Source organism: Triticum dicoccoides, chromosome 7B (assembly GCF_002162155.2).
Source record: "Triticum dicoccoides isolate Atlit2015 ecotype Zavitan chromosome 7B, WEW_v2.0, whole genome shotgun sequence".
Classification (NCBI taxonomy): Eukaryota; Viridiplantae; Streptophyta; class Magnoliopsida; order Poales; family Poaceae; genus Triticum; species Triticum dicoccoides.
The window spans coordinates 247,619,270-247,627,300 of NC_041393.1; the positions used below are offsets into that span (position 1 = coordinate 247,619,270).

Here is an 8,031-nt window from a genome sequence, read left to right on the forward strand (position 1 = left end):
TAAATCAATCCAGGTATTGTAAGGTCATAACTCAGGAAATTTTGAATATGGCAATTATATGGTAATAAATTTAAATTACCCCAAAGGCTATCAATCCAGATATGGTAAGGCCATAACTCGGGAAATATCGAATATGGTAATAAATTTAAATTACCACCAGGTATGGTAAGGCTATCCACATATAGTAATAAATCATATAGTAATAAATCATAATTAATCCACGTATAGTAATAAATCAATCCAGGTATGGTAAGGTCATAACTCAGGAAATTTTGAATATGGTAATAAATTTAAATTACCCCAAAGGCTATCAATCCAGGTATGGTAAGGCCATAAATCGGGAAATATCGAATATGGTAATAAATTTAAATTACCCCAAAGGCTATCAATCCAGGTATGGTAAGGCCATAACTCGGGAAATATCGAATATGGTAATAAATTTCGATCTGTTTCATCTCAGCCTCCAGCCCCGAGAGGAGCCGCCGCCGAGAGGAGACGCCCTAGCCCCGAGAGGACCCACCGCCGCCGCCGCCGCCGAGAGGAGACGCCCCAGCCCCGATAGGATCCGCCGCCACCGCCGCCGGGGAACGAGGTCGCCGCCGCCTCCCTCGCCCGCGGCCATGATGACCGATCTGGCGTTGGCACCGCATATCACCCTCTGGTCCATGGCCTCGACTAGGTACGAATCCCTCCTCCACTTCTTCTGGTTTGGTTATTTCCGCATCTTGATTTGATTCGGACGTGTGTGCAGTTTGCTATGATCTGGCGACGGGGATGCAAGGAGAAGCTGCTGCGGTTTCAAGGGGCCATGAGGATGCCCACCATGAAGGCGTGTCTGGGATGATGAAGGTGATATCCGCCAGGTCCCCGTTGCCGTCGACTGGCGGCGGCCACCGTCTCCTCTTTCATGGCATCGTCGGGGCCTTCCCCTGCCAAGCGTAGCGGCTCCTTGGCTGGATCACCGTCGCACACCTCACCGGCGTGGTCGGCAAGATCTGCATCTCGATCCTCGCCACTCTCTATCCTCTTGCAGGTAATAGGCTTTCCGCCCCCTCTTTTATCTCCGACGTTCTCGTGTGCACGGATTGTGAGCGTGAAGGAATATTTCTCTTCTATTTCATGGTGCTGCTGTGCTCCTTCTGCTTTCACACTGCACATATATAGATTCTTCAAAGGAATTGGATGCTGATAATATCAACTAAGTTCCCTGAATGTGATATATATTCTTCCCTCGCTTTGAATTGATTGCCCCAAACAATATATCTCTGGTTGACAGTCATGGCCTATTATTATTGTTGTTAATTTACAACACTCTTCGCTGTATTGTCCAATCATGGTCCAAACTTCAACTTGGTTGTGGATTCATTGTATGTACCATATGCTGTTCATAGCTACAAAATTGCAATCTCGCGAAAATGTTCTTGAATACAGTAATTTTTTTGTCACATAACCCATATGCTGATGATAAAGTTTGTTGTATGAGCTTGTGGCATACTGATCAGACAGGTGGCAGGTATGCATTCAGATGTTGCAGCTCTAAGGAAGGGTAGTATATGGCACATGGCTTCGTGGGTTGTTCAACAAGAAGTGTTTTGGGCATATTCGACAGGCAATCTTGTGAAAATTATAGATCGATTTTCTTATTCCGTCATCAGCTTCTATTGATATGAGCGATACAAAAAGTTCAGCACTGAATTTTAGTATGTTAACTTGCAAGATTTCTCACGACTATGTTTTTTTGTTATAGGTTTATAAATTTCGAAATATAGTTGCAGCTTCACGGAATGGACGGCCCAAATTATGTTAGTGTCTATATGTTTACTTGGTGGTGGTCTAGCGTGAGTGACACCTGCATCTGTAACTTACCCATTGGATGTTCTTCGAAATCACCTGACAACACAGGTGATGCTTTTCTTCCTTTCGTGATTTGTGAATAACACTAAGCCAACCAGTCAATCAATATAACTTCCAGTTAGAACTTAGAGCATCTTTACCTAACGCTTTCATGCAATGTAGCTTTACAAACCAAAGGAACATGTTTTAGTAAGCTAAACTTTCATGTCTATAAAATTCTGCAGAAAACCACTAGGTATTACAAGGGCATCTTTCACACGTTGTCTACAATTTGTAGAGAAGAGAATAGTAGAGGATTGTATAAAGGCCTTTGGTCCACCTTATTGGTAAGCCGTATGTTTCTACTGAGAATTGTTTTTTAGTTGACTTCCCAGTAACTTTTATGTGTTACAGGGAGTTGGACCTGATATATCAATCAATGTTTATGTATATGAATCCCTGAGGTCTCATCGGAAAATGGAAAGTTGAATGTCAAACTGTGCGACCAATGATTTGGTATGGTACCTCCCTCTTCTCTCTTCTACGAACCCTATAACACACGTCTCAAATCTTAATTTCTTTTATCCTATTGCAGGTTAATTCCAGTTGGGTGTGTTAACCTACAGTAATCAATCAAGTCAACAAATATAACAATGATACTTTGTCTTCTGATTTTTGGTGATGATTTTTTTTGTGACTGAACTAACAGGAGTTGAAGCATGTGTTCTTTTTTTTATATGACTAGATGCATATGAACTGAAGCTCCATAACTTTCTTTTCAAGTCGACATTGGTGGCAACCAATACAATTAGCGTTATTTACAACCAATGAAGTCTTATAATTTTCTTTCTTAGAAATATACAGTGACGCTGACTATCATTTAGTAGCTCTACAGGCACTAGCTAAAAACAATAATGTTTATTTATTTAACCACCAAATAGAACAATAGGTTATTCTGCATTGTGGGTACACAAATCACAACACTATATTTCAGCTGTAGAAATCTATGTGGATGCCTGCTGATATTTTAAGCCTACATATTGCCGATTTGGTTTGAGTAATGCTTGAAGCATAATTTACTTCCTAATGTGCAAATAGCAGTATCATTTTTTGTCAAGAAACTGAGAAGACGGAAGAGAGTTGGTGTTGTCAGTGTGGTGAGCCTATGCGGCAACCACAAGGCTGAAGTCTGCTTTGATCGTTATTCAAGATTTGAGCCTTGGCTCCGGTTTTGATAGCTCTATATCAGTAAGTTTAGTCCAGTAACTATTTTAAGTATCTTTACTGTGCATAGTTGCATACATTTTATTCATGGATTAGTCTTGGTAATATTAACATTTGAAAAGCAATTTTTGTGTGACCATTTTTTCATCTTAGTATCTCCATCTACCAGCAAAAGTCAACATGCACAAACCTGTATTTAACATGCAACATGAGATAGTGTGCATCGAAACTATGCTTATGTTTGTGACATTCATGTGGCATCTCATGCAGATAGATTTTATTATCCATTTCTGTAGCATGCAATGTTTATTTTCTTCTTTTGGTCCATAATCCCTCCTAAAAGTAATATAAGAGTGTTTAGATCACTAAAGAAGTGATCTAAACGCTCTTATGTTTCTTTACATATGGAGTACATGTCATGATTGTTGGATACACATGCAGACTTTCAGCGAGTTTTTGTTCTCGGACTTGGGATCCACAGTCCAAAGTTGATTGGTGGATCAAGTGAACTTGGTGCATCTCCATTCAAGCTAGAGTACAATTACCGGCCTGCTTGTTTAGCGCAGTCTCCACAATCATACAAGCAAATGAGCAGCTGGCGACCCAACACACAAAGTTTCTATCTTCTTATTTTCTATACAAGTAGCAGCTGGCGCAGCGGTGGTGTTGATGAACGACACCCAATGCAGAGGCGACAGTTACCATAGGGAAGAGGTCAAGAACATCTAGCTCTTGTGGTGTTCCTCCTCATTATTGTCATCGCCATCAACAGCAACAATGACGACCGGCTCATGAGACAGCTACTAGAGAGGGAGCGAGGAAGGGGGAGACAAATCTTTCAGGTACAATGGTATGACAACCATGTTCTGAACTATCAATGAGATTTGGTGCTAAGTCAGCATCGTGTTTTATCCAATCTATCAAACACCATAAGTTTCATGTCGAATGTGTTGTAGAAATGTTCTTCCATAAATATGGTTTTAGTCCTTCATATTTTAGTATCGTTGTAAATTTATCCATTCACATATCACTCTGAGAAACATTTTTAATTGGGGGAAGGAAGAATGGGAGAAAAGAAGAGTGCTTTGACGTAAAAAAAGAAGTCGTCAATACAACCTGTTGCAACACACGGCGTTCTACTAGGAGATGCAAGTGGAGTGGAATAATGAAAATACATTGCATCAAATACATTTTTTGATTGTTACTGTAATTTTTTTCTATACATGTGAAATTGGAACCATAGGAGCAATACTTGGACCATAGGAGCAATACATGCTCACTGTTGAATAGGAGCATAGGAGCAATTCATAGGAGCATAGGAGCATAGGAGAAATTGGAACCATAGGAGCAATACATGCTCACTGTTGAATAATTTGTATATAACTGTTTATGCAATACTTGGACCATAGGAGCAATTCATTCTGTATATTTTGCTGGGGATTGTGCCTTGCAGTCAATTTATAGAAGGGTAAGATGTATCGCAATATCTTTGACTTGCATTCTCTGTGATGTCAAGTAAGAAAATAGAATATATACTCTTTGAATTATCTTTTCTTTTTTTTGATGTCTCTATCTTACTTATATAATCCAATTGGCATTCGCTAAAATTTCTGTTGATGAAACATTTGTTTTGTGATGTGAGGAGGTTATGTTTGTGAGTAGATACGGTTCGTAGATCATGATATCTGCACAATCTCAATCTACTTCCTATGACCATATATTGTATTAATGGGTTGTGTCAGGGTTATTTTATCAACTACTGGGTTGTTGATCTACATTACGGTTTAATTCTTACACGAATTAATGTTGACTCGATTCCCTGTAGTAGGTTGAGAGGCTTCTCCTCTCATGATTTACTATGATTAGTTTGCTTGGCTCCATGCTCCTCATGATTTCTTTGAATTTTTCTGTAGGTGCTCGGTCAAAAATCATCTAAGGAAAATATGTTGTTCTTCTCTACAAGGGTTGCATGTGGAATTTGAGGAGAATCTGTGCACCAGCATCTGACTCCTTGATGTTGCTCTGATCATATTGTGTAAATATATTTCCAATAAAGCAATCGCCCGATGGTGTACATGTTATAAATAACAAGAATCATCAAGTGTGAGAGATGGCAACATCATGATGGGATGGTATGTACTGTTGTGCTCATCAATAGAGTTAGATCACTTTTCTGTCTGAGAGTCGATTTTTTAGTGCGTTAGATGGATTGACAAGTACCAAAGATTGATGCCAAGCAGAACTAAAACATGTCCATGGATTACCTTCAGTCCCGCATTCCAATCAACAACATTGGGCCGAGCGAGCGCGCGGGTGGCACAAGAGGCAATGGGCAGCCGATGGAGACTAAGTGGTGAGCGGCGGTGGTGAGGTCGAGAGGTTGGCACCAGCAGCGAGTAGGCAATTACCGTGACGGGCGAGCGGACGGGGCTTGTAGGTGTCACGATTGCATCACAATTGGAATAAAGTAAACAATGCATACTCGTGTGGCGATTGACTGATTTTGTGTGTTGTGTGCTTGTGTTAACAGCCAGCCAAATCAATCAGCCAAGGGCCATTATGTACGTGAGTGTGTTAGCAGTGGGTATATCTGAAGATTATTTCTCAACTCGGCATGTGGGTAGAGACTAAAAAGACAATGCCATGGTAGCATGGCAGACCTGGCAAGTGCCACGAACATCATGATATTCTTCCTTTTCTTAATTCCTTGATTTGAAAAATAATTTGCTCTGCGTGTATAGGAACATAGCAGTCGGGCAAACGACACTTTGGCATCTTGATCTATCAAAGGAAATATTTTTTTTACTTTAGAAAATGTGGGTTCGGATTGGTCTGTTGAGTTATGGCTGGCTGATCGGAATAATTTTTCTATTTAAAAAATGTAGCAAATAGCATTTCATTAGAGATTGGTCTGTTGAGTTATGGCTGGCTCATCGGAATAATTTTCCTATTTAAAAATGTAGCAAATAACATTTCATTAGAGATGGCTTTGCAGCAAAACGCAAATCACGCAAACCAAGCTATCGCCGCCTCGTCGCTCTAGCCGGGAGCGACAACAACCGCGGGTCTCTTCTTCGCCTTCTTAGTCGGCATCTCCTCCATCCGGATGCCCTGCAGCACGAGCCACTCCGCCACCGCCTAGGACTGGACCTCCAGGAAGTTTAGGTCCGTCTTCGGCCATCCAGCACGCCACACCGCCACATCGTAGGCACGAGAGGCCTCATCAGCGGTGGGATACGTGCCGAGCCACCAACGCTGCCCGGCATCGGAGAACTCCAGTCCAAAGTTCCCGGAGGGCTTCGCCCTCATGCCGAAGAAACCGGACTTTCCCTTCGGCGTCTTCTTCGGCGCCATCGGGGAGCGAGCGGCGGCCGAGCAGGGAGCGGGAGGCGACGTCCGGCGTGGGGCGGAGGCGGACGGAGCGGGGCGGCAGCGTGCGGTGCGGGGCAGAAGCGGACGGAGCAATGCGGCGGATGAACTGGAGAGGAGGCGGACGGAGCAGGGCCGGAGAGGAGGCGGACGGAGCAGGGCCGGAGGGGAGGCGGACGGAGCGGGGCCGGGCGAAGGATGGATCGGAGGCGGAGGCGGCCGGAGAGGAGGCGGGCGGGGTCGGGGCGGAGGCGAATGCGATGGGGCAGCGCGGCGGCAGGCGGCGGCCTAGGCGGGGTAGAATCAGTGGTGGGGGTCTGGATCTATGGTGGGGCGAGACCTTAAAAAGTTAACATGTAACTCTTGCAAACTATTTCAAGAACCCGTGGCAACGCACGGGCAGTCTACTAGTAAAAAGATAGGAGCTTATGGTTTCGCCTCCCAACGTATTCACCTCAGGGGTGATGTCAACAATAATAACTCATGCCACCCATATTCAACTGGACATATGTGCCTGATCTTTCCTCACCATATGATGCTTGCCAAAGGAGGAAAATAAAAATGAACAGAGAGAAAAACTTTGACTCTTGCATAAAAGTAAAAGATAGGCCCTTCGCGGAGGGAAGCAGAGGTTGCCATGCGCTTATTTGTTTGTATGTTCAACCCCTTAGTGAAAAAGAACGTCATGTTGCATTGCCCGTTGTGATAGCGGCCTTTATTATGCAGTCTGTCGCTTTTATTCTTCACCATCACAAGTTTGTGCAACGCTCAATTTTCTCTTACACTAAACGAGCTCACACTTTTAGAAGCAATTTTTATTGCCCTTTTGCACCGATGACAACTTACTTGAGGGATCTTGCTCAAACCCTAGGTAGGTATGGTGGACTCTTGAAAATAAGATTGGGTTTTAAGGGTTTTTGGATGCACAAGTAGTATCTCTACTTAGAGCGGAATTTTTGGCTAGCAAAGATAGGGGCAAGCACCACATGTTAAAGGATCTATAACAATATGACTTCTATGTGAATATGAACAAACGTAAATCATTAAGTTGTCTTCCTTGTCCAACGTCAACAATTTTGGCATATAAAATTTTGATGGGGGCTCACAATCACAAAAGATTTCTAGGATAGTATATTTATATGTGAGTCTTATCTTCCCTTATTAATTCTTTCATGAGTTGCATCATTGACCAATGCTATGTTTGTCAATCTCTAATAAAATTTTCTACTTGTACTTTTCCTTATGCGGTGTCAGCACCTACCATAGGATTAGCATATGATCTTCTTGATTTATTTCCTTTCTTTTTATTGCAACATGAAAGTAAAGAAATCAAAAACTCAAACTAACTTTATTATAAATCTCGCACACGATTACAAGGATAGATCACTAAGCAAAACTCTCGAAAAGAAAGGATCGAACTAAACTTTTATTCATCTATAGCAAAAGAACAAACTAAAATAAGTAAATGCAAAAGATAGTGGGGATGATATGATACCGGGGCACCTCCCCCAAACTTGGCGGAAGCTAGGGGGAGTGCCCATACCCGAAACTCAATTTTCTTTTGGTGATGAAGAAGATGGTGGTGGTGATGAAGTAGTAGAGGGT

At 42.4% G+C, this 8,031-nt stretch overlaps 1 long non-coding RNA gene across 5 annotated transcripts; it reads left to right on the forward strand.

Moving 5' to 3' along the window:
• The first annotated feature begins 343 nt into the window (after window positions 1–343).
• Window positions 344–5,558, forward strand: LOC119341530. 5 transcript variants are annotated; one of them, XR_005165145.1, is made up of 8 exons: window positions 344–679; window positions 752–1,902; window positions 2,079–2,180; window positions 2,248–2,349; window positions 2,429–3,081; window positions 3,499–3,899; window positions 4,971–5,189; window positions 5,262–5,558. It is a non-coding gene; the product is annotated as an uncharacterized LOC119341530 (long non-coding RNA). The 5 variants fall into 5 exon arrangements; XR_005165146.1 differs by lacking the exon at window positions 5,262–5,558 and having other exon boundaries at window positions 3,499–3,907; window positions 4,971–5,235; XR_005165144.1 differs by lacking the exon at window positions 5,262–5,558 and having other exon boundaries at window positions 4,971–5,235.
• Window positions 5,559–8,031: the final 2,473 nt, after the last annotated feature.